At 35.0% G+C, this 26617-nt stretch overlaps 1 protein-coding gene across 2 annotated transcripts in view; it reads left to right on the top strand.

Moving 5' to 3' along the window:
* Positions 1-26617, top strand: part of ASCC3 (activating signal cointegrator 1 complex subunit 3) — a 336284-nt gene that overhangs the window by 147902 nt on the left and 161765 nt on the right. The gene's annotated exons all lie outside the window — the stretch shown is intronic.

Genomic DNA, 26617 nt, shown 5'->3' on the forward strand with positions numbered 1-26617 from the left:
TGTGAAGTTGTTTAGTACGTTACTTTTCAGAAAGAAAACTGCCAGAGGGCAGGCACTTGCAGCTATAAATTCTGAAAGGACAAGTTGGGATGGAGCACTGGGTTCACAACACTGATTTCTATTTAGAAGGGACAGACTCGGATGGGATACCCCAGAGAAGGTTTCGTGCTGCTCCACAGGATGAGGAACCTTGGAATAGAGAGTGAGCAAAGCTGAGGCAGAAGTTGGTTACAAGCATGACCTCCCAAAGGTTTGTGTGCATGTCATGGCATCCACAATTGCCGGCCTTTGACAGACATGACCTCTGACCTCTCTTCCCCTGTCTGGCTAAAATGCACTGGGTGCAATTTGAGAGCCCATGGAAACACTTAGGCATCAGGATTTGTGTCCAGATCTGTGACTTTTTCCAAACAAGAATTAGAGCAGGACAATTACGGCCCTTCTCAGGCTGATCAGGCTCCTTATGAAGCCAAACTTGGGCTGCAGGTCTCATAATTTCTATTATTGAGTGATTAGTGATGATGTTTATATTCTATAATAAACATAATTGTAGCGCTTCCTTAAGTTCTGTAGAAATACCCATGCATTTCTTTTACTATTTTTAATTATAAAAATAAAATAACAACACTAAGGAAAATTTTTATAGTTCCACTGTTATTTTATCATTTTAACATTAGTATTGTAATTTTTTTAAAGATTTTATTTATTTATTTGACAGTAGATGGAGAGGCAGGCAGAGAGAGAGAGAGAGAGAGGGAAGCAGGCTCCCTGCTGAGCAGAGAGCCCGATGCGGGACTCGATCCCAGGACCCTGAGATCATGACCTGAGCTGAAGGCAGCGGCTTAACCCACTGAGCCACCCAGGCGCCCCTAGTATTGTAATTTTTATATACATCCCACTACTCACTTTTTATCGAATTGCACATATAGCTTTTAATTTTGTTCACTGAAACTTTATTAGTTATAATCCATTACTAGATTATACTATATATACAATTTTATATTCACTGTTTTCTTTAATGAATACTGGACAGTTTTCATTGTTTCTGCATGGTTCTAACAGCTTTAATGTCTGGAAAAAGAGGGAGATTTGATTCAGTTTGTAAGTTTCAGATACCGTGTGAGTCTCTTTGGACTTTTAATCTTCCCAAACATTCTGATATAAGCATTATGGTCTCCTTTTGTTAAAGAGAAAGTGAAACTACAACATATTAAGTCCCTTTCCGAGCTAGTACATACAGCTAGTAAAGGTTTGCGCCAGGACTAAAACACAAGTTTTGTGTTGATAAAGCCCACGGCATCTTCAGAACTTTACACTGCTCCTTTGCTGTTAAGCTGACATTAGCTGTTCCTCTCTTACTGGTTATTCCTACATTAGAGAGTGTTTTCAGTGTTTGCAATTTTCTGTTATTAAAAATAGTGCTACTATAGTGACCATCTTTCTACCTGTTATTTTTTCTGTTGAAACATTTACTCAGGATAAATTTCCTAAAATGGAATTATGGCACAAAAGGCCACATTTTGTGGGCTTGCCGCATGATCCTATGATACATTCTGAATGGATTATATAATTTTGTGGTCATAGCAGACCTATGTAGGATTTTAGAAACTTAATGCCATGTTTTTCTGAAAAGTTTTTCAGTGTAATGTGATGTAAGATTACAATCTGATGTGTTTGCTATTTTAAATTTGTTTCATAATTTTAAAGCATATAAGAAAATGATATCATTCCAGTGAATTTTTTTCTTTATTAGCAGCTATTACTTTTAAATTATGATTACAAAAACAATTTTGCATACCATATTGTTCATGCTTTCCATTGGGTGTACACCCACTTTCAATTAGAAAAACATATTCTTCCCTGTGATTTTGCTTCATGACTGTGACCGTGTGGTCTTTGACCTCTGTAATTGTGTTTTCTTTTTTAAGAGAGGGAGAGATCGAAATGAAGGAGAGGGGAGAGGGAGAGGGAGAAAGAGAATCATAAGCAGACTCCATGCCCATCCAGAGCTCAATTTGGGGCTCGATCTCACAACCCTGAGATCTTGACCTGAACTGAAATCAAGAGTTGGGTGCTTAACTGACTGAGCCACCCAGACACCCCTATATTTGAATTTTTTAAATGTAGCTTAAATATAATTAAGGTACCTGCATGGCTTAGTTGGTAAGTGACTGCCTTCGGCTCAGGTCATGATCCCAGGGTCCTGGGATCAAGTCCCTCATCTGGCTCCCAGATCCATGGGGAGTCTGCTTCTCCCTCTGACCTTTTCCTCTCTTATGTTCTCTCTCTCTGTCTCACTCTCTCTCTCAAATAAATAAATAAAATCTTTAAAAATATATATAATTACTATAAAAGAGACTGAGGGGAAGAAAAGAATTTGAACAAATTTAACTTGTGGACATACCAAAGAGCAAATTTAGGGGGAATAAATCACTACTAATTCTCCCATCCAGAGTTCTTGTTGGTGTGTGTCCTTTCATGTTTTTTTTTTTAATGCATTTTATTCCTTTAACTTCCTTTTTTTCTCAGTTACTTCTATTGTTTCTCTATTATATTTTCTCTATCCAAAAATATGACAGAATCTTAAATAGAAATAATAACATTAAAGTATAAATAAATACTTACATCAGAGATGTCCTATTTAAAAATTTAACCAGTTTGTTCTATGTAATATTGTCCTTTTAGGTTTTATGCTCCAGTAGGACAGGTCCTACAAAATAAGTTCGGGTTACAAGAACATATTGTTCATTAAGTTCCTAGTGTAGTGTATCTTATGTATGGGGTCTCTGTGGTAACTACAATTTGATTGTGACAAATGGCCTCATCTTCAAAGATTTAACATCTTTAGTGAGATAAGGATGATGAGAAATATAAAATGCATCAAGACTATGACTTACTGGTTGATATTTGCTTCTGATTTCGCTAGTATTAACAAATGTGTAGGCCAGTGCCTTCAGATTGTAAGTACTGAGTTGTCAAGGCAGTCTTATATTAATATAATCATCTCAAGAGCTCTTTCGCAACATAATTTGAAAGCAGAGCTCCATCTTTTCATTTCTTTATTACCTATATTATGTGTGTGTAATCTTGGGAAAGTCGCTCAAAACTAAAATCTCTTCCTGTTTCAGTCTTTTCAAAGGGATCATTCTAAGTCTTCTAGTTTCAAGTTGTTCTGCCAAGTATGATTTGGCCTATATAATTCATTTAACTTAATGTGTGGGAGCTTCTACTGTGGTCTTTGTAGTATGTCCAGAACTGAATTTGCAAGGAAGATACTTAGGAAGGAAGGCTATTATACATTTTGATTTTGGAAGCTGAGGTAGATACCTATTTCAACAAGGCTAACAATCTTTGAATTAATCCATCACACAAGAATTCCTACTTCATAGTACTCCTTGATTACTGAGGCTTATGTGGAAGTTTGTTTTCAGGGGCTTAGGACTCCCCCCAGCCACACACACACACACCGGCCTTGCTGGAATATTTTTCCCCTTTTTTCTCTCCTTAGAGACATACGTTCACTAAGGTATGGTCCTCTACCTTTATTAGAAGGTTACCAAAGAACTTCCCAATAGATTAAAGTTTCTGAGTTGTGTTTTTCCCCCCTCATAATTGAAGTTGACTATAATGTTAATTCAGTTACTGTCTGTCTTCACATAAGGTTCCAAGTAATAAATGTCAACAAATGAATTTGTATCCATCTGTCAGAAAATGAAAAGTATATAATTCAACAGTCTTTTCACCTTATTATCTAAAAAACTGTCAACCAAATTAACTCTTCGTTTATACTATTCTGCCTGGTCAGGTGACTGAAAGATCTAACTAATAAATGCTTCATTCTGGAGACTCTTTAAATGTTTTGTTTTATGGCAAATTATATATGTGTTTGTGTGTATATATGTATAGAGAGAGACCTTTGCTTACAAAATTCAGTTATAGTTATAACTGTGTTAGTGTTTTGCTATTAAATAGCCAACTACATATTCAGTAAATGTGCTTTTCCTTGTTATTAAGGGAACATAAGTTATTTCTTATGGGGCTGTGTACCTAACAAACTTCAGCTTTATTTTGTTGCCTTTTAAATACATCTTAGCGGTTTATATACAGTAGTTAGAAACTATAAGTAAGTATATTCTACTCCAGGAAAATCAATTAAATTTTCACCACTACTACCTCGCGCACCTTCTCCCTGCCAACTAGTTAAAAAATCCTTCCAGTGACTATTCCTTGATTTTGTTTGTTTTCTTACCTTGAAGTTGTTTAGTATTTTGGATTTTCTCCCTAATTGTGGTTTCCCTAAATACTTTAATCAGAGCAGCTACTTTTCAGACCATTATTAATAAGACTGACATAAGTGTCCTTTCAAAAAAATGAAAAATATAGCTCTCAAGCAAGTGAATAGTTCTTATGATAAAAATTAACACTTTCCTTCTAAATACACAAATGAATTTCTTCTGTTTCTCTCCATTTAGATTAAATTAGAATAGAGCAAATTTCGTGTTCAAAAGACATGCTGACAGTCTCTGGTCATACTATTCCATGGGTTTCAGTATACTAATCATCGAAACTTACTGTGCTCGTGTACTTAATAGATTTTATGTGCAGCTTTGCCTTCAAAGTATTAAAAACAGTAGGAGGCAGTTGTGTTCCACTCAAGCATGTGTGATGACAGATGGAGAAAATCTTTTCATGTTGACTTTTCAACAGTCATACTCTGCAAGACTTCAAGTCTTCTTGGCTATTGGGAAATTAAAAGTTGGCGATTCAGCCTTTAATTTTGATCCATCTGCTCAAACTAATGAGACGTCTCATTTGTAAGCTTCTCTTTGTGTTACCAAATGCAAGTACAGCTTTATCATTCCTGTTAATAATTCCCCTCCTCCTGTGTAACTTGCAGAATGGGAAAATAATTGATGCCTTAACCCTATTGAGATTTTTCTTGTTATACAAACTTTGTTACAGTGATAGAAAAAGAAATTAGAAACTGTCTCAGAGATTATGGCATATTTATAAGCAAGTTAACTTCTGTTTTTACATTATCAAAAAGCTAGCATCCTTATTTAATATCTTACTCAAAATCTACTAACAGTTTCAGGAATAAAAGGCTTTTGCAGTATTAAAGAGGGAAAAAAGTTAACTTCAGTCTTGGAGGAATATGTAATATCAGGTCTTCCTTATTCAGATATGTCCTTGTTTTCTCTTTCTTTATTGTTTATAACTTTTTAGTAGATATTTCTGTTTGTAATAAGAAACCATCCTGAAAATTGACTACCAAATATGCATAAATTTAACTTCTGACTATTTGAGGGGAATTATTTCTCTATCTTATCATTGCTTCTTAGTTTCTATAAAAATAATTATGAACAACTGAAATAAGTTTTACTATGCTAACTTTAATAATGGAACTTTCCTTGGCCTTTTTACCTAAAAAAGTTTTCTTCCTCCAGATATAATCATCTCTAATTCTCAGTACCCATGTTCTGTCATATCAAATTTGTTTAGCATACCCTTTATTTGTGAATTATTTGAGTGCTACCTTCTTTATTTCCTCCTGCCAAATTGAGACATATTCCCAAAAGAATATAAAAGCAAGATTCTTAAGGAGGAGACATTTTAAAAACTATGAGCATGGGGAGTTAGAGAGAAGGGGGTTGGGGTAAATTGGAAGGGGAGGTGAATCATGAGAGACTATGGACTCTGAAAAACAATCTGAGGGGTTTGAAGTGGCTTGGGGGTGGAAGGTCGGGGTACCAGGTGGTATTATAGAGGGCACGGATTGCATGGAGCACTGGGTGTGGTGAAAAAATAATGATACTGTTATGCTGAAAATAAATAAATGAAAAAAAAATTTAAAAAAAAAACTGTGAGCACAAGAATTAAAGATATTCCCCTTCATCTTTGGCATTAAAGACAGTACTATTAAGGGAATATTTCAGGAGCTTTTTCATATTTTTTTAAGATTTTATTTATTTGGGGGGCGCCTGGGTGGCTCAGTGGGTTAAGATTTTATTTATTTGGAAAGAGTATGTGCACAAGTTGGGAGGGGAAAGAGGGAGAGAGAGAATCTTAAGCAGACTTCCTTTTGAGCACAGAGCCCCATGAAGGGCTCAGTGTATGGTCCTGAGATCGTGACCTGAGCCAGAAACTGACCAAGAGTCAGAAACTTAACTAACTGAGCCACCCAGGTACCCCCAGTTCAGGATTTTCTTAACTACAAGAAAACCTACTTGTAGGTTACTTCTGGATTTGGACATACTACATTTCAGATACCCAAGAGGAGAGGCTAGGCAGGATAATATGGGTCTAGAGCTCAGAAAAGAGGTCTGGGTTGTTAACATAAATATAAGAGTTTCTTTCTTTCTTTCTTTCTTTCTTTCTTTCTTTCTTTCTTTCTTTCTTTCTTTCTTTTGCTATTTCTTTCTTTTTAAGATTTTATTTACTTATTTGACAGAGATCACAAGTAGGCAGAGAGACAGGTAGAGAGAGAGAAGGAAGCAGGCTCCCTGCTAAGCAGAGAGCCCGATGTGGGGCTCAATCCCAGGACCCTGGGATCATGACCTGAGCCGAAGGCAGAGGCTTTCTTTAACCCACTGAGCCACCCAGGCACCCCATAAATATAAAAGTTATTTCTTTAAGGGCCATAAATGGAATAGGATGAAATAAGAGAAAGTTCTAAATTTAGAAAAGGTTTGGGAACAAACCAGGTAGAGAAAGAAAAGGCTATAAAGAAAGTAAGAGGATGGCCAAAGAGAAACAAGGAAAATTTTATATCATTAGAGCCGGCGGGGGGGGGGGGAGGGGGGATACAAAGGGAAATTAGCATTTGAACCTACTTCCACTTCTATAATTTCTCTGAAATCCCTCAATTTTATTCTCAGCTGTGAGCTACTGCCATCAGGAAATTTTGCCTTTAAAGAAAAACTTTTATTAAGAATGCATCAAGCTCTGCTTTACCTTAATATTTAGTTAAAACTACCTTTGTCTTTGGACTCTGGGGGGCTGAACAGCAGAATGCCTACATCAACATAATTTTATATATTCCTGAAGTAGTCATGGCTAATATATAGTATTGTATCACAGGATCAGCCTAAGAAATAAGGACTCCTGATCCATAATGTCCAATTTTAAAATTTTAGCTCCTAAATTTGTAATTTTAACTGATGAATTGTTATTATATTATACCACTGTCATAGAAAGAATTATATCAGACAGTGATATAATATAATGAAAATTTTTCAGTTATACTTATTAACTTAGGAGTTAATATTTGAGCCATGTCTACTTTAAGAACTTTAAGATCTGAAATGTAGTATGTCCAGACCCAATTCATAAAATATTCACCTTTAACCAATGAATGGTGTTCCATCCTTATTTCTTGGATAAGTGAATGGTGTAACTGTAGATTTAGTTTCGTAAGTCAGAAACCTCAAAGTTGTCCTTGTCAACTAACTCTCCCTTGTTCTCCTTCCTAATCCTTCATTAGTACCTACTCATTTTACCTAAGTGTCTTTCAAGTAACCATCATGTTGTCCATCAGCTGTACTAACCACCTCTTAATTGCTCCACCTGCATCCCTTCTGGCCTTCCTCTAGCTGCTCTGTACATTCCAGCTGGCTGGAATGATCTTTTCAAAGTACAGCTCCAGGATGACAATTGAATGCTACAAGCTCCTTTAAAAGGGTTTGGGGGTCCCTATATTTTCTGGCTTTTACCTTCTTCTGTCTTCATCACATGCCTCTCTCCCTCATTTCCTACCCCTGTCTTCCTGGTCTTCTTTCAGACCCTCATCATAGAGATGCTCTTCTATTTACCTCTGAGCTTTTACATAACTTAATCCCTCTATCTCACACATTTTTCCTTAATCTCTGCTTAGTTATCCTATATTAAATCCTTCAGATTTTCTCTTTGTTAGAGAAGCCTTTGTATACCTCCCTTCCTCTTTTACCTCCCTATTATGAATGGTGTAGTAGCCTAGCCTATGTCTTCTTCATAAGTCTGACTATAGTTACATTTTTTTCTGGCTGGTTTTGGTTAATGCCACTTTTTATTATAAGATATCAGTCCTGTGAAGAAGATGGCTAACGATGGTCTTGCTCATCATTATATTGTCATGGCTTCACCAGTAACTGGAGCAGAGTTGGTGCACAGATAATGTTTGATGAATAAGTGAATAGGATATGGTAGTCTTTGCAAGTCTGAAGTAATCCTTAAGGAATTAGGGGGCAACTAACCTCAGGGAAAATTGAGAAAATAATCATCCACTCTACAGTAAGCTGAATATCCAGGCAGAGAGTAGAACAATATGGAGATTTGAATGACATCAAAGGATGCTTTGATTACCTTCTTGAGGAAATCCTCCCCACCCACCACCCCATTGGCTATAAAGATCGGTGAAAGAATGTTGCTATTCTCCTTTAAAATGTTTCATTACATAAATTTATTCTTGATATTATTTCATCTAGTTATAGTCTTCTCTGTTGTGCCTTTAGATTATCTCATTTTCTCCTAATTTGAGATATCCATCTGACTTAACTATATTTCATGATATAGATATCATTTGTGCCACCAGTTATTTGAAGTTAATATATTCTTTCTTTCTTTTATTTCTGTTCATTAAGCCCTAGAGGAGTAACTTTTGAACCCTTTTAAAATTTTACATTTTTAAGAGAAGAGAGAAAAAATTTATTTTTCTGAAATACACCTTACCATAAGAGTACTCAGTTACATTCTTGAAATTTTATATATAATAGTTCCCTTATTAACCTTGTAATGCTCTCTTCATTTGCAAAAGGAATGTTTTTTAATGAAGAATATTAGTATTGCATTTTTACTTCATTGTTTTTAACATTTTTTTTCTAATTTTTTGAGGATTTTCATGTTACTGAAATGATACATTCTTGTAACAAGTGAATTAACACAAAGGTGCAAAAAGAAAAGGCTAAAGAATTACTTTCCCCTTGCCTCACTTTACCTCCAGTACCTCCTATCCCTGAAATGTATTCAGTTTCTCCTGGTGCATACAGATTAATATAAGTATGCACATATCTTTAGGAATTTGAACTTTTTTTTTTACATTGGTTATTTAGTGGTTTCTGGATTTTACAGCAAAAATTCACAGAGCACAGTAAAAAAGTTTGAGAATGACGCTGAGAAATTTTGAGGGTATAAACTAGGTTTAGATCTATCCTTGTACAGATGATAAATATTTAGTCAAAAGATCAAAAGAAAAAAATAATGCTGTCCATAAGCTTGGAAAAAAGTAGAAGCAAAACAAATAATTTTATTTTCCTGAAACTCATTTTGTTTCTATTCAATACATTGTTGAGCACCAGTGAACTCAGAACTGCAAGGTGAAGCTTGTGTTCTATCCCTTTCATCTATTGTGTAGTTGTGTATCATCTCTATTTTTACATGCCTGATCTCAATATAAGTTCCTGATAGAAGTTCGTAACTTTTCTATCCATTTTCTCCCTCTTTGCAGCTTCTTTGGTGGCCTTCTACGTGTATAAAGTGGCAAAATGTGAAGGCAGTACAGATTGCTTTGCCCTCTTCCAGATACTATTCTTTTAACCATATTGTGTAATTTTCCTCTCAGTTTCTCTTTCACACCTCTAGAATATCTTACATAAAAACAGCAATAACTGTTGGGCTTTGCATATATGCTTTATGCATGTAACCAATGTATAAATGCATATTTTCTGACATAACTGCATGGTTTACATGAAAGGTGAAGTTAGTTAAATAATACAAAATTTATTAAAAATTTCGTTACTTAAAGATTCCATGTAGGGGTGCCTCGGTGGCTCAGTGGGTTAAGCTGCTACCTTCATTTCAGGTCATGATCTCAGAGTCCTGGGATTGAGCCCCACATCGGGCTCTCTGCTCAGCAGGGAGCCTGCTTCCCCCTCTCTCTCTGCCTGCCTCTCTGCCTACTTGTGTTCTCTCTCTCTCTCTGTCAAATAAATAAAAATCTTTTTAAAAAAAGATTCCATGTAGATCTATAGCTCTTTCAAGTAAAATATTCCAGATTTGGGAATTGATTTTATTAGATTATTTAGTAATTTATTGATGTGACTTTTGTAATTATAGTACTAAGTTCTAGTAAGTACATAATTATTTAGTTAAATAATATAAAGAAGCTTTTAGTCTGTTTTATAGTATTCACTTCTGTCAAACACTTTGTATATTCAGTATTTTTAATCTGTTAAAAGTAGAACCTAACTTACATACATATTCATTTTATACTATTATTTGAATTATTTATATTGTTATTTAAATAACAGTAATAATATAGGCTTAGAAATTACTAAAACAATGTTTTACTGTGTGTAGTCCTTTTTCTTTCTTTTTATAATATCATAGAAAATTCTCTAGATAGCCTTTCAGAATATATCACAATAAATTGTCAGAATTTAATAGGACAGCTATTTATTTCATTTTAGAAAATAACATATTGAATCTCTTTATTAACTAGTTTCCAACTGATATTTGACTTGCAAGTAGTTGGTAGATATGTTTAATAACTTTCGTTACCTTGATAAGCATTTGTTGACTACATTTTTATAGCTCTCTTTTGATAAAATTGGACAGACAATATTTTTATTAAAGCAGAGTATAAAATTTTGTGTCCCAGAGAAATCTGATAGAGCTATTCATGTATTTGCTCAGAGTGTTAAAAGGTAGGTGAATATTCAGATTAATTACTCATTGCAGCTTTTTACTGCCTTGCCTATAGCTGGAGTTTTTATCTTTTTGGTTTGTTGTCGTTGTCATGTAGCATATAAGTGAGAAGGGGTGGGAAGAAAGAAATTATGTCTCTACAGATAATAATATAAATCAGGATTGTTTTTAAGGGAATAACACAACAGTCTCATATCTCATTTTTTTTCATGGTTTTTATAAATGAACAGATAGGAAATACAGCTCTAAGTATGTTCTGGCAAATAAAGTAGGCATTTCCAGACTGTATAACATTCAACTTAGTGGCTGCTCCTGAAATATGGTTGAAGACCTGTTAAGTCTTATGGAGGGTGTACACACACACACACACGCACACACACGCGCTCACAAACAGAAATAAGAGACACTTGGAACAGACTTTATGTTTATTCACAGAGCATCGTGTTGGAGGGTGTATACACACACACACACACACACACACACACACACACACACACAAGCTCACAAACAGAAATAGGAGACACTTGGAACAGACTTCATGTTTATTCACAGAGCATCCTGTTGGTTGCTTCTCCCTAGCCTCCCACAGGGCAATATGGGTGAGAGCTGGCTGCCTCTATGCACGTGGGTTACACCATAGAAGATGAGCTATAAAATTATGAAACTTGAAGCTTATATGTATGGTTGTTGCTGGCACGTCTGTCCCCTCTCTGATCGGGGGAGTAGGGAGGAGATGGAGAGAAAGAAAAACAGAAGAAGGAAGAAGAGGGAGAAGAACAATAAGGGAGGAGAGGGAGAGAGATGGGGAAGGAAGAGAGAAAGTAGACCAAGTGACCCAAGAACCTTATATTTTACTCTAGCATATAAACAGATGACCTCTTGAAGAAGGAAGGGAGGACCTGTACCCTGGAACATAAGCAGTTCTTTCCTTGAGAGATTAGAAAGGAGCCTCTACACATTATTACCTGTACCCTGGAACATAAGCAGTTCTTTCCTTGAGAGATTAGAAAGGAGCCTCTACACATTATTACCCTTAAATGGAAGGAAATTATTCTGGGGGAGTGGAGACTTTCTCTGCCCTTAAAGGTGGACTTAACTGTCCATCTCTCAGATGGCCCTGACCATTTTCCTATACCAGGAACTTCAGGGAAGATTATTTTCCAGCGAGACCTAGGTTTCTGGAAAGGATATATACTCTACCAAACCATCCTAGTAGACACTGCTTACAGAGGATGGGGAGGGGGTTTGGGTGGAGAAAAATCTGGAGAAAGGGGAAAAAAAAGCTTTCTAACTTTACCCACATTGCATATTCTCTCCAGTAGTATTTTTGTTCTGTTTTCTGTAAACTTAGACCTCAATTTTCTAACTATGGCATCTGATTTGTCTTATAGCTATGTATTTTTTTAGATTCTATGGTGCAAAGGCCAAAAAAACTTAAATGGCTAAATGGATGGTCAAATGGCAACCTTTTTTTAAATGTGGGATAATATCTCAACTGTAAGTTTGTAGATATATCATTTTTTTTTCTTAATGAAGAGGTTCACTGAAGAATACAGTACAAATTTATGGAGAATTGAGGTGTTGTTCACTTGTATTTGTGAAAATGGCCTAAAAAAGTAGAGACAGTTAAGAGCCAGTCTAAGACAAATTATAATTTTGTGATTTGTGATTTTTCTTTTATAGCAATACAGTTTTCATCTAGCAAGTAAATTTGATTGAGAGTATATTGGTTCAGTATGATTTTTTTTGCTGCCCAAGTAAATTTTTTTCTAAGATTTTTATTTATTTGACACACAGAGAGAGAAATCACAAGTAGGCAGAGAGGCAGGCAGAAAGAGAGGAGGAAGCAGGCTCCTTGCTGAGCAGAGAGCCCGATGCGGGACTCAATCCCAGGGCCCTGAGATCATGACCTGAGCCGAAGGCAGAGGCTTAACCCACTGAGCCACACAGGCACCCCCAAGTAAATTTTTAAAAGTATATTCTTTTATGAAGAATCTCCTCAGTGTAATATCATCTAATATTTGCGAATATTAAATGCATAGTTGGGTGTTTAAGAATTATAAATAGTGATTATTGTCTAAGAAAAAAATGAACAATACTGGCAGAAGGCTTAAAAATACATTTTATGTTGTTATTTTACTAAAATTAGATTTAGTCTGGAGCATCTTATAATGTTGAATAATAATAGGTCTTGAAGTCCAGTGGCATCTGTAGAAATGAAATTGTTAGCTTACTAATGAATTTTATTTGCATAGTAATAGACTAGCTAGTCTTCCTTAATTTGCTCTACAGAATAGATGTTGCTATTTTGGGGCTGTCAATAACAAATGTCAGTGCAATTTGGACTGTCATGGAGGTCATAAAATATTTTTCCGTGTGTGATACTATAATGTATTGAAGAGACATTCTTTATTCTGTCTTAGCAGCCTTTATTGGATTGACTGGGTTTAGCAATTAATTAAGTTCATCTACATTTGTACCATGGGGACCAATTAGAAGGAGTGTAGTTTGGGTCACATCATTCAGATTTTAGTCATATTTGAGACCATCTTTGACACAGCCTGAAATCAGAGTGCTTGGATTTTTAGAACCTCATCATTATATTATTTTATCATTAAATTAATCATTGCAAGTAGGTAGGCTTCATTCTATGTTCCTTTTTTTTTTTTCTTATGTGTGTATGTCTTTATGAACTTTTAAAAATTGATAATACTTATAACCTTTTCATACTTACAATTGGCCTGAAATTTTAAAATGGAAATAGTATTCTAGACTTAAAAACTTTACTGAGAATGGTTCATGATTTGGAATCTCTCTATGTAGTTTATTTGCCTCATTAAGGTAAAAGCTCAGTGGGTAAAGTACCCAGTACAGAGACTGCTACACTTTCTTTTAGCATGTGAACTATATCTGAGTCATCAATCTAGATATTGAACAAAATGACTTTTAAAATTAAACCAAGACATTACTGTCAATATTCATCTAATATTTATTGAATATTTGCGTGTGTTAGACACTGTGCTGAGGACAGAAATCCGAAGGAGACACTCTGCATTACTGTTGCTTGTAATCTGATGAGGGAAACAAAGGTTAATCAAATGATTATACATAAAATGTAAATGTACGGATTTCATAATTAACTTTCACCCACTCATTTTAGCATGTGTTAATGAGTCTCTGACTCTGCCACTCCTTCCATTCCACTGCATGTAAGGAAGAACAGCTCCTGTCTCCTGTTTATTAATTTATTTTTCTATTGACTTGAATTTTTATTTTACTCCATGGGTTATTATCCATTATTGTATTACTTACTTTGATGATCTTATTAGCCCAAATTTGGCACTTGGGAGTCCCTTCAAGCTTGCTTCTTTGCTCTTTTGACATGCTGCAGTCCCAGAACTGGATTTAATAATTTCTGCAAGTCTGGCTCTCCTTTAGTAGAGAATGGTATTTAGAAACTGGTGAAAGTGTTTTGTTTTTTTTTTTTCTCCCTTTGTATTTTTTTTTTTTTTACATTTTTTAAATTAACATATAATGTATTATTAGCCCCAGGGGTACAGGTCTGTGAATCGCCAGGTTTACACACTTCACAGCACTCACCATAGCACATACCCTCCCCGATGTCCATAACCCCGCCACCTTCCTCCTACCCCCCACCCCCCGCAACCCTCAGTTTGTTTTGTGAGATTAAGAGTCTCTTATGGTTTGTCTCCCTCCCGATCCCATCTTGTTTCACTTATTCTTTTCCTAACCCCCAAACTCCTACTTTGCATCTCCACTTCCTCGTTTCAGGGAGATCATATGATAGTTGTCTTTGTCCAATTGACTTATTTCGCTAAGCATAATACCCTCTAGTTCCATCCACATCGTCGTAAATGGCAAGATTTCATTTCTTTTTATAGCTGCATAGTGTTCCATTGTATATATATATACCACATCTTCTTTATCCATTCATCTGTTGATGGACATCTAGGCTCTTTCCATAGTTTGGCTCTTGTGGACATTGCTGCTATAAACATTAGGGTGCACGTGCCCCTTCCTATCACTACATTTGTATCTTTAGGGTAAATACCCAGTAGTGTGATTACTGGGTCATTTAGGGTAACTCTATTTTCAACTTTCTGAAGAACCTCCATGCTGTTTTCCAGAGTGGTTGCACCAGCTTGCACTCCCACCAACAGTGTAGGAGGGTTCCCCTTTCTCCACATCCTCGCCAGCATCTGTCATTTCCTGACTTGTTAATTTTAGCCATTCTGACTGGTGTGGAAAGTGTTTTATCTTTAAAATGATTATTTTCACTGCTTTCCCAAAATATTGTCCAGAACAATGAAAGAGATGATTTTAGAATTTTCAAACTTTTAACAAAAAAAGAGAATGTTGAACAGAAGAGTTTCTCATGAAGTGGTCACTTTCAGGCTCCTCGAGGGTGCTCTGAGGTGCCACAGGACTTGCTGTCATGACATTAAGAGTAGGCAACTGGTGATGTTTAGCTGAGGAAAGCCCAGTCAATAATGGAGATATGATGGAATTTCAAATCTTTAAAGAATTCTTATGTGTGAAAACAAGTGCATTTGTTTTCTATTGTCTTGGAGAACAATACCAAACTTGGTCCCAGTGAGTGGGTTGTATAGGGATCAGATTTGGGAAGAATATAAGGAAAACCTTTGTGGAACAACTAATAAACGTTTTTACCTACTGAATAGACCCTTTTATGTGCTAGGCTCTTTTTTGGGACTTCCTAATTATTCTTTGTTGTATCTATACCAGCCTTGTAAGGCAGGTACCATTATCTCCAAATTACAACTAAAAAAACAAAGCACAGGTAAACTTGCCTAAGCTTTTCTACTATATGGATGCTGAATTATGATTCAAACATGGATCTAAAATTCTGTTGGTATTTGAAATAATACTATAATATGTTATATAGGTTAGTTTGGTGTCAGATAAGCATTTTGTCTAGGTTGATAAGAATTTTTTTCTTTTTTTAAATTTTCTTAATTTTATTTATTTATATATTTTAATACAAGTGAGAGCACAAGCAAGGGGAGCAGTGGGCAGAGGAGGCAGCACAGGCAGAGGAAGAAGCAGGCTCCCCACTGAGCAAGGAGCCCCATGTGGGGCTGAATCGCAGGACTCTGGGATCCTGACCTGACCCAAAGGCAGACACTTAACTGACTGAGCCACCCAGGCATCCTGATAGGAACTTTTTCTTAAACAAAAAAATTAGTTTGAATATATCTTAAATTTGTTTAAGTAATTATGAACAAGGAAAAATAATATTCTTGATATGTTTACTTTTATATTTTAAAAAAAACTAGAAGAAAAATCTAATACTTTCTATGCTTAAAACAATTTTAATGTATAAAATTCACTTTCATCAAGAGCATATACATTGTCATTAAGTTACTTAAGTTTATAAATGTAATGATTGTTTTTATTTATTTATTTATTTTTAGTGATTGTTTTAAAAAGAATTCAGCAGTGCCTGTGTACTCAGTCAGTTAATTGTCCAACTCTGGATCTCAGCTCAGATCTTAATCTCAGGATTATGAGTTCAAGTCCTGCATTGCTCTCCACATTGGGCATGGAGCTTATGTCAAAAAAATGAATTCAGATTCCAGATTATTGAATGCATGAATGTATATGGTGCACATATGAATAAGATATAAATTAAGAATTTATAGAAAGTTTATTCAAGCATTTCTTGGATAACATAAACTGTATTACCTCTAAAAGATATACATATGTTTAATGTCTTAAGGAAACATTGTTAGTTAAAAAGTTTATAGTAAAGGGAAAAAACATTCAAAATATTTACCATTTTGAAATTCTAAAAACACTTTTTTCTCTGCAAGTTTGTGGTCTTAATATTTTAGAGGCTATGCTGACTAGAACTGTCTTATGCTTCTAAGTATATTATACAATGCCCTGATGTATGGTGAATTGATTGTAAGATTATTTTCTTTGCAGTGGACTTAGCTAGAAAAATGATGTGTATTTTTGGTGTCATGGTATATAGTGTACACTAAGTCCTCCAAGTTTGTTTTCATTATTACTGTACATTTTGATAACAAGTATCTTTTAGGGTTTAGAAAATGTGAAGTATCATAGATTTCTTTTAACCCAAATATAGCACTTAAAGCTCCCTACCAACTCAAACATAGAAACTGATAAATATTAAAACTTATTCCTTTAAAGAAATTTGCAAAGAATATATTTCACTTTTAGGGTAATGCCTTAAATATAATTCAGTAATGATAACCTGAATCTATTTATCACTTAAAAGCTTAGGTTTCTTGAGAAGAACTGCAGATTCTCAGCATGAGAGTCCAGAGGTGGCTGTGAATTGCCAAGTGTAGATCTAATTACACAGCTTGGAGCTGCGGAACCAGTTCTCTCTACTCCAGATTACTTTTCTTGGTGTATTTGCATAATTTAATGCATGAAGACTAGTCAGTGAATTATACAGTTTTCTGATATAGGTAGGACAAGGTAAATTAACCCTGTCTCAGGTAGTTTGTATTTTTATGGTCTATCGATAAACATTTAACCACATCATTTTAAACTAAAAAACTATGCGTTAGTAAATTAGTTGGTTGCCAGGAATATCTGATAATAAATGCTAGTTGTTACACCCATGATTATTAAAATAGATGATTTTAAATTTTATTATTTTAGCCCTATTTTCAGAGCTAAACTGTTACTTTTAGTAATAATAGTTTTGTGGATGTAATCCAGGTAGAGTAGTGTCAGATTTTCTACCATTATTAAACGTAAGAATACTTTCTTTATTCCTGTCCATCAGTAGGACATTGTTTTGCTTAACGAATTTGATTAATTTGATTCATTGTAAATATAGGTAGCTTTGATTTGGGAACTATCTTTGACTTCAGAGTCCAGAATTTTTTTTAAGATGCTCTCAGAATTGCTCATTTTATAAGTTGTTTCTTTTTTAAATCACAAATTTTGAACTTTGCAATGGCCTTAAACACATATACACATATAGCTATACAACAGTATTAGAAGACTAATCAGTAGCAATTTTGGTTTATTAAATATCAGTGAAATGTTTTCTAATACATTTTTTAAAACAATACAAGAAAATTGACTATCTAGTTGGAAAATTTGAAAGTTAACTTGATACCCCGTATCCCCGTAAATGCATCAGTGAAAGTATTAACTCAGCCTACAAACTATTATAACTTATAAACTTTTAAATTCAAATTTCTGCTCATATTTAAAAAAATAAATGTTTTCTGTGAAAACTGATCGTTTTTAACATCGGAATTTCAGCTCTCATTTATTGAGTACCTACTAATTGAATGATAGTTTGGAGAGTGAGACAGGGGATGACAAGGACCTCAAAATGAGTAAGATGTAAACTTGCCTTTAGGCAACACCCAAGGAGGAAATATAACTTGATGCAAAGAAAGTAGGCTTTCAAATGAAGCTAATTCCCTATTCTGCCCTTGAATGAGTAGCAAATTATTAAAACTCTGAACTTCAGTTTTCTTATCTGTAAAATACTAATAGTATTACCTATCTAATAGTGTTGTTAATAGTGAGATAGAGAACTGTGCGTGGCACCTAGTACTGGGCCTAGCACATAATAAACATTTAATAAATAATGCCTTTTATTGTTAGTCGTAGTAGTTATTAACGTTAAGGTGGAAACCTATGTATATGCTGAGATTACACAAGGCACGGGTATGAGCAAAGTGCTGTGGGAATGATTAGTTTCCCTAGAGAAATTGGAGAATAACCATTAGAACAGGATTTAAAGGTTTGTAGAATTTCCATGAGAGAATTGGCAGGAGACCTAAGTAAAATAAAACATGAGCAAATGCATGGAGGTTTTGAACAATAGGAAGAAGAATTTAGTGAGATGACGCCCAAAGACCAATAATGAGGATACTTGAAATGCCAGGATCTTTAGATCAAGGAGTTTGCTAACTTTAAGAAAGGACTCCAATTAATTTTTGAATTATGCTTTTTATTTCTTTTCCCTTTTATTTTTGTTGTTCTTATTGTTGCTATTTCCTCCCGTAGTTGTCCATGTAATAAATAGCAGCTTCTGTGTTCCCCATCTTCTCAGACTCTAATCTTTCGCCATAGTAACTAAACAGAAGCTCCAAAAGCACAGGGAACAGTGCTGGACCTGCCCACTCATTATGTCCCCAGTGCCTGTCATGTAATTGCTGGATAGACTTGTAGAGGAGCTATGTCAAGCATAAAAGTAGCTAAAAATAAAAGGTAGTCAGTGATTGATGCTTAAGGGAAGGAGCACATGAATTTGTTAGATGCTCAAAAGAATAATTCTATATGGAAGCATCAGGGAAATTTTTATTGTATTCATTTAACCATATTAGTAATATCCATCTCCCCCATGTAGGTAAAAGGGCTTCTTTTCTTTTTCCTAATGAAATTTTATGAACTTGTACTAACTTCTCAAGCAGTTCAGTGGCTACAAAGCTATATTTTAAAATGTTTAAATCAGAGTTCCCTTTTGTAAGATCTGTCTCTAATACTGACTCTCAGGGGTACCTCAGTACTCTCTTAATTATCTTGACTCCTCATAAAAAGCACCCCTTTTTTTAAGTTAACCTCACCATTTAAAATTTTTTCCTGTTCATTGTCCTTTCAATTTACAATGATAAAATTGTTTCTCTGGTTTTTCTGTTATTTCTGCTGCTTTCTTTTATACTTCCTTGAGTCTTTTTTTTTCCATAATGATAGCCTTCTCTCTATTCAGTTTAAAATCTCTAACATAAAAATGATTTCTCAAGTATCACCTTTAGTGGTATCATTTTTTTCTGAGTCTTGAATGAGTTCTATCTTAACACATATTTTATAATGAGGATTGTTATTTGCTTTTCCAGATATTACTACTTCTTTGTCCATTTCTGTCAAAAATGTGTATTTACCACCCTGTGGATTTGCTCTTCTCTGTACCTTTGACCTCTGTATACTTTCCCTTGAAATGCTATTTATTTTCTTCTATGAGAACATTTCTCTTTTCTTAAAGCATTTCCAGGTACGTTGAAACAAGATAAATTTGTCACTTAGATCAAAAGTTCCACCATCACCCTTATAAGTACATTGTCAAATATGTTTCAAGTTTTTACTTTGATACTGTAAATTACCTAGCAATAAAATAATCATGTCAAACTTACTAGTATAGTAGTACATTATAAAAAGTTTTTATAACCTCATTGTCATCATTATTTTTTCTGTTCATTATACTTTATGTATTTCATTGTAAAACTGTTAGGGCTTATTTCAGTGGCTAAGACAAACAATACAAGAAATACAAAGGAAACTTCTTTTTATCCTCTCCCACTCCCACTTTGTGAGGCATTTTATTTGGTGGGTGTCCATCTATATCTCGAATTTTAAACACACACATCCTTTACATATATACTCGGAATAATACTATGGAAATTGTTCTTCAGCTTGATTTTTTTGCACTTAACACCATATTGTGGGTATCTTTCTAGATATCCATTTTTGAGAGCAAAATCCAGTGCTGTTTGTGCCAACTATTGGATTACCAGAGCCACACAGTGCTTGTGAAGTTCAGCACATTTTCAAATGCTTATGGCTGTTTTTTACTCGATTATCTGTAAATTTCTTCAAAGCCACAGAGAAAAATGCTGATAGAGTTAAAGAAAAATTAACTGTTTCCATACTAAACAAGGTACCATAAACAAAGTCAAAGGATAAAGTATAGGCTGGAACAAAATATTTGCAATATAGAAAAAGACAAAGCATATTATCTTCCATATACAAAGAACACCTACAAATTGGTAAGAAAAAAAAATCTCCAATAACAAAACAGACAGTGTTCAGAGTAAGGAAATAGTTAAATGAATAGTCATGTATAATTGACCTAACAATTTCACTTCTATGAAATTATCCAACAAATATATTCACAAACTTGAAATAAATCTTTTGAACAGTTATTTATTACATCATTGCTTTAAATAATGAGAGATTGGAAACAACATAAATGTACTGGCTAAATTAAAGCATTCTAAGTAATGGAATACTATGCAAAAATAAAAAATAAATGAAGAAACAGTACTGATGTGAAAAGATCTTCAAGTGGTTTAAGTGTCTTCAGCTGGCCAGCATTGAAGCATTGGCAGGCCTAAAATGAGAATTCTGTACTTACTTGTAATGTCCCACCACAGATGTCTTCTGATTACACAGCATGCAGAATCAAACCTTTTAAAATTGCATTTACCTGATAACATAGATGTGGTAATATGACCACAGCAATAAAAACTATTTTGTGCTTATGAGCTTTTGTGATATACCAGATATTTGAAATACATCTGTAGTGGCACTCCCCATTCGAACTATATAGAACGTAGAAAATGATTTGCCTGTGTTCTCCTTCTTCCCAAAGATACCAGAATGTTCTAAACATTGAACCAGATTGCTAAACCCTCTTCTTCTGAGTCACTGACTCAGATCTGGTGTTGGACCCTTAGTTTGTAGTTCTCACACGTTCCCAGGGGATGCTGATGCTGCTAGTCTGGAGACCACGCAGATTTAGAATCACTCTTTATTTAGGTCATTAGAGTTAATTCTCTTGGATTAAGAAAGTCGGAAAGAATTGAGAGCAAGACACCTAACAGGACAGTGAGTGAAAGCATTAACTACTACTAGGATATGAAACTCCTCACCCTCAGGCCTTATTCTTTAACCCATACGAGAGTGAATACCTTATTTTAAAGCACGTCATTCTGACCCCGGAGTCCCGGGATCGAGGCCACATCGGGCTCCCAGCTCCAGTGGGGAGTCTGCTTCTCCCTTGGCCTTCTCCTCCCTCATGCTCTCTCTCACTGTCTCTCTCTCAAATGAATAAATAAAATCTTAAAAAGAAGAAGAAGAAGAAGAGGAAGAAGAAGAAGAAGAATGTCATTCCTTAGCGGCATTTTCTGTGGAACATCTATCTGCCATTTTGTCTATGTTTTTCAGATATTTCTTTTCAGTCTTCCTTCTTAGTGGGAATTTCTAGGGAAGAGTCTTTGATTCAACGTTTCACTGAATCCTTGCCCTCCTCCCTCCTGTTTTCAAATAATCTCAGGCTTAAATATTCCTTTAATTTTCTTTTTACTTCTCATTCCTTTTGCACAGCACCTTTACAAAGGTGTTAAAGGATAAGTGGCCTTTTAAATTATTTCATGTGGTGTCAGATACGTACACATTTGAATCAATGGGGAATAAATATGTAGGTGTCAATTTATAGCAGTCATTTACTGGTCTCACAGTTTAGTCTTTTAGGCCAAATTCATTTTATTGTTTATTCCCCTTACAGTGGTGCTGATACTTACCCCTTCTGACAGGTTTTCAAAGTTGCTGTACAAAGAGTGTTAACATCTCCTTAGAACTTGTTAGAAATACAAAGTCTTAGGCATCTGGGGGGCTCAGTCAGTTGAGCAACTGCCTTCAGCTGGGGTCCTGATTTCAGGGTTCTGGAATCAAGCCCCACATCTGCATCCGGATTCCGTGCTCAGCAGGGAGCCTTCTTCTCCCTTTGCCTCCCCACCCCCCACTTGGGCTCTCTCTCTCTCTCTCCCAAATAAATAAACAAATCTTAAAAAAAAAAGAAAGAAAGAAAGAAAAAGAAATGCAAAGTCTTGTCTTGCCTCAAACCTACTTACTCTGAGAGGGTGATGGAGGAAAGGAGCAGCAATTGTGTTTTTAGATAATTTTGAAGTGCTCTAAAGTTTCAGAGTTACGATTTTACTAAATGCAATGTTTTCACTTCCATTATGTACTTCAAACTTTATATTAAGCTTGTGACTCTAGAACCTATTTGTGGAGTGAGGGAAATAAGAATCGGAGAAATGAGATAGTTTGTCCTAAATCACTCCTCTTTAATAACATTTCTTTTTTTTTTTTAATTTTATTTGTTCACTTGAGAGAGACAGAGATAGAGAGAGCAAGAATCGGGAGGTGAGGGAGAAGCAGGCTCCCCACTGAGCAGGGACCCCAGTGCAGGGCTGAATGTCACGACTCTGGGATCATGACATAAGCTGAAGGCAGACACTTAACTGACTGAGCCAGCCAGATGCCCCTGATAATGTTTCAAAGTAGAATTTTTGGTATTTTTCAAATATGTCCTTCCCTCTGAATACATTGAAACAATATGTTACTTAAACCTTCTCGTTTTTAGAATCATTGTTTCTCTCGGCTTTCACTCTTTCATTACCTTTAATCAGCATCTCATGCAAGGTACACTATCTTTGGCACATCAAATAACAGGACCAAAATGCAAATTCACATACTCCCTCTCCTATCCCAGGACTGATTTAATTATATATTCTTAAACTAAATGGCTTTTTAAACTAAAAACAAGTATATACAATATTTTTAAATGCATTAATCTAACAAACCTCAAGTAAAAATATAAAGTTTCATAAAACTATTAAAATTTACCAATGTTGTTAACTTGAATCTACTGTTATAATCTTATTTTAACGACCTATGCCTATTTAACTGCTGTTCAGTTACCAGTAGTGTTTCTAAGATTGATTTGGAGTTATTTATGCCAAATAAAACAGTGCTGTCCTCTCTGTTAGTTATAATTTTTATATGTCTATTAAAATTAATTAACCAAATTAACAAACCATAAAATCAAGTATGTTATAGAGACCCAAAACCTGTAATAGCTTCTGTTGGAGCCTCTAAACAGAAAATTCTTAATAAGAAAAAGAGCTTATTTTACTGAACAAGAAGTGATGGATCATTTAATAAAAAGAAATTGCTATTTTAAGTTGTAACTAATATTTCTCTTGGCTCCAGTAGAAAATAATTTGCAAAATGATAAGTTGACAAGTCAGACTGAAATAATTAATGAAGATTTAGGGTCATATTTTATTTTCCCTTATGTTCTTTGTATCAACAGGATTTACATAATGTGGCATTTGAATTATGGAGAATAGAAATCTGGTTGCATTATAAAACCCCATCTGGGAAATGATCTTGGGGCTATACTGATTATATGAAATACCTTCATATTCCCTGATATTTTATATATATATATACACATATATATGTAAATATGTATATGTAAATAAAAATACGTTATTAAGGAGTTTTTAAAATCATCTCTTTAGTAGCAGTTTTGTTTATGTTTCCTTTGTTTAACCTTAGGAGAAGAAAACTAAGTTGGTGGTAATTATTAGCTAATTTCACACAGTAGTTATCTCAAAAATTGTTAATAATTCAAGATTTAGGTCCCACCCCTAAATATTCTTAGTTGGTTTTAGGGAAGGACCCAGAAGTCTATTTTAATGACCCCAACACTGATTCCCATGAAGAGGTTCCTGGATCTCAGTATGCAAAACTTTGAAAGAGAATGTACTTCTTCAAGCTAACACACTCAATTTATGAAGGATAAGTATTTTATTGTATTTTTTTATTTTTATGTTAAGTTAGCCACCATTCAGTACATCACTAGTTTTTGATGTAGTGTTCAATGATTCACTGTTGCATATAACACCCAGCGCTCATCACAACATGCGCCCTCCTTTCAATACTACTGTAGGCTCCTCCATCCAGCCTGCACCTGCTTCTATAGGAGATCGGACTGATGACTAGTGATTCTTCCTCGCCAGCAGGAGTGGACCCATTCAGAGCCTTGGACTGTATTTCTCACTCTATCCGTGGTGCTCAGCGCATAGTTTGGAACTGAGTAGGGACTGTGTAAATACAGCGCAGTGGATGATTGAAGGCGACCCACCAGCTTCATGGTTCGCATTCCGGTGTTACCCATGCTCCCTGTGTAGTTTTTTCTCCTTCCTTAAATTGTACATGTCTTTTATAAAGGGTCCAGGTCTTCTGCATTTTCATATTTCCTCTTTCAACAGTACTTTACACATCCATAGCTAGAAAATACTTAGCAAGTGAAAAATATTTTGTGCTTATTTAGTACATCATAGTAGACTGTCATGTCCTTGAGGGCAGAAATGTTGCCTCTCTCTTTCGCAGAATTCTTGGGGCTTGGTAATGATTCTCAGAATTCTCAGAAACATTTAAAAGAGTGGATAAATATAAATAATTTCAGTTTAATTTAGATTTTCTTAAAATTTATCATTAGGGGTTAGTGAGGCTTTGTGTGTAATAAAGCTTAATTTTACATAAAAGAAAAAAGTCTGCCTTAATTTTCTAAGAAGAAACTCACTGTTGAAGTACCCTTACTTTTTATGAGACAGGGTGATATAACGTGAGAGATTCTGAACTGGTGAAGCTTCAGCAGAGCATTATAGCTAGCAGAATTCTTCTATCTAACTTTGTATTAAACAGTTTATGTCAATAATGATGAAAATATTACAGTGAGCTTCAGTGGTAGACTCCTGACACCCCATGAGATACAGATGTTTCCCCAGAAAGCTAGAGAACCTATCAAAATCAGATTTGGGTGTTTTTTTTTAGTTGAAAATAAGGAAAACAGAAGAATTTTCCAAGTAATCATGAAGCTTACTGAAATAATTTTTATTCATATATTCTTAGGGATACTCTGATGATCATATTTCTTTTCAAAACACATTAGTATCAACAAATCAGTTAGAGATCTAACCAAGTATGAAAGCTTACACTTTCTATCCTTGATGGCTGTGATTAACTAATGTTAAATCTCTCTAGATGACTTGTAATGCTTATTTTATTGTCTCTAAATGCTTTGGGAGTTTTTCATTGAGGAATTTTGGTTTTCTCCAGATTATCTACTCTCTTTGACTTTAAACACTTTCTAAAAGAATAATTAGTAATTTAAGCATTCCAGTTTCTTGAATGTTTATACTCTGTGATTTTACTGTCCTCTGGATTATAATTGACATCCCGTACATGGAACAGTTTTTTTGGCAAGTTTATGGGCATAAGATTACTGTGAGTAAATTTTGCAGTGTGTGCTCTAGATCCGTGTCACTCCATCTCCTTTCTAGTCAACTCCCAGGTCTCCCTCCCCATTTTACCTTTGTTCAAAGTGTTTCAAATGTTTCAAAGTGATCTTCTCTTTTACTTAGGTCAGCTAGCATGAGCCTATCATTTCCTTGACTAAAACCATCAGTGGCGCATTTTTCTAAATGTGTATCATGGAAATAACACCAGTGTTTTAGCTTCTGGGAAAACATAATTAACAGATAAATATGGAGAGAGGTTGAGAGAGAGGCAAAATTTAGGACCTACATGTTGCTGAGGCCTCAGGGGAATACTATGAGAGGGGGAAAACCAGAGAGTTTTAGAGCTCTCGATTTTGTTGCAAACTGGGGCTAGAACTTGTCTTTAAGTCACGCACACTGCTGATTGTCCTTAGTTTGTTCAGTATCCGATTTTGACTACAATGCCAAATTACCTAGAGGTGCTTTATTCACGTCAGATAAAGTTGAAAAAGATCGGTTGTCCATATAAAAGAGTAAAACTAGTGTATTAGAGTAATGGCACTTTGGGAAGGCTGGGGTTGAGCTGAATGGGGGTGGGGTGGGGGATTTGGAAGCCAAAGAAGAAAAGACACAGAGGAGAAGGCAGCACTGATGGGCATCAGATTCTGAGTGTTCCTCACTCTCTGATTTCATTCTCTTCAGTTGCATTGACATTCTGACTGTCCCTGAAAATGCTTTTTTCCACTTGTCCTTGACAAAGCGTCCAGATACGTGACTTACCCGTAATTCAGATTTCCACAGTCACTTTGTGAGTAATTCCACAGGAAGGTCAAAAAAAAAAAAACAACAGCAGAAAATTCCAAATGCCCCTCTAGAAGCATTTTCATCTCCAACAGTTCCCGAAACTCTATTTTTTAAATGGTTGTTCTTGACATGATTATGTCCAAGGAAGAGTGTTTTTATTGTTTTCAATTTCTTTAAACATCTTTATGATACTGGAAATTTCATTGACAGTGGAGAAATAAGACTCTCATATATTTTTA

Source organism: Mustela erminea, chromosome 4 (genome assembly GCF_009829155.1).
Source record: "Mustela erminea isolate mMusErm1 chromosome 4, mMusErm1.Pri, whole genome shotgun sequence".
Taxonomy (NCBI): Eukaryota; Metazoa; Chordata; class Mammalia; order Carnivora; family Mustelidae; genus Mustela; species Mustela erminea.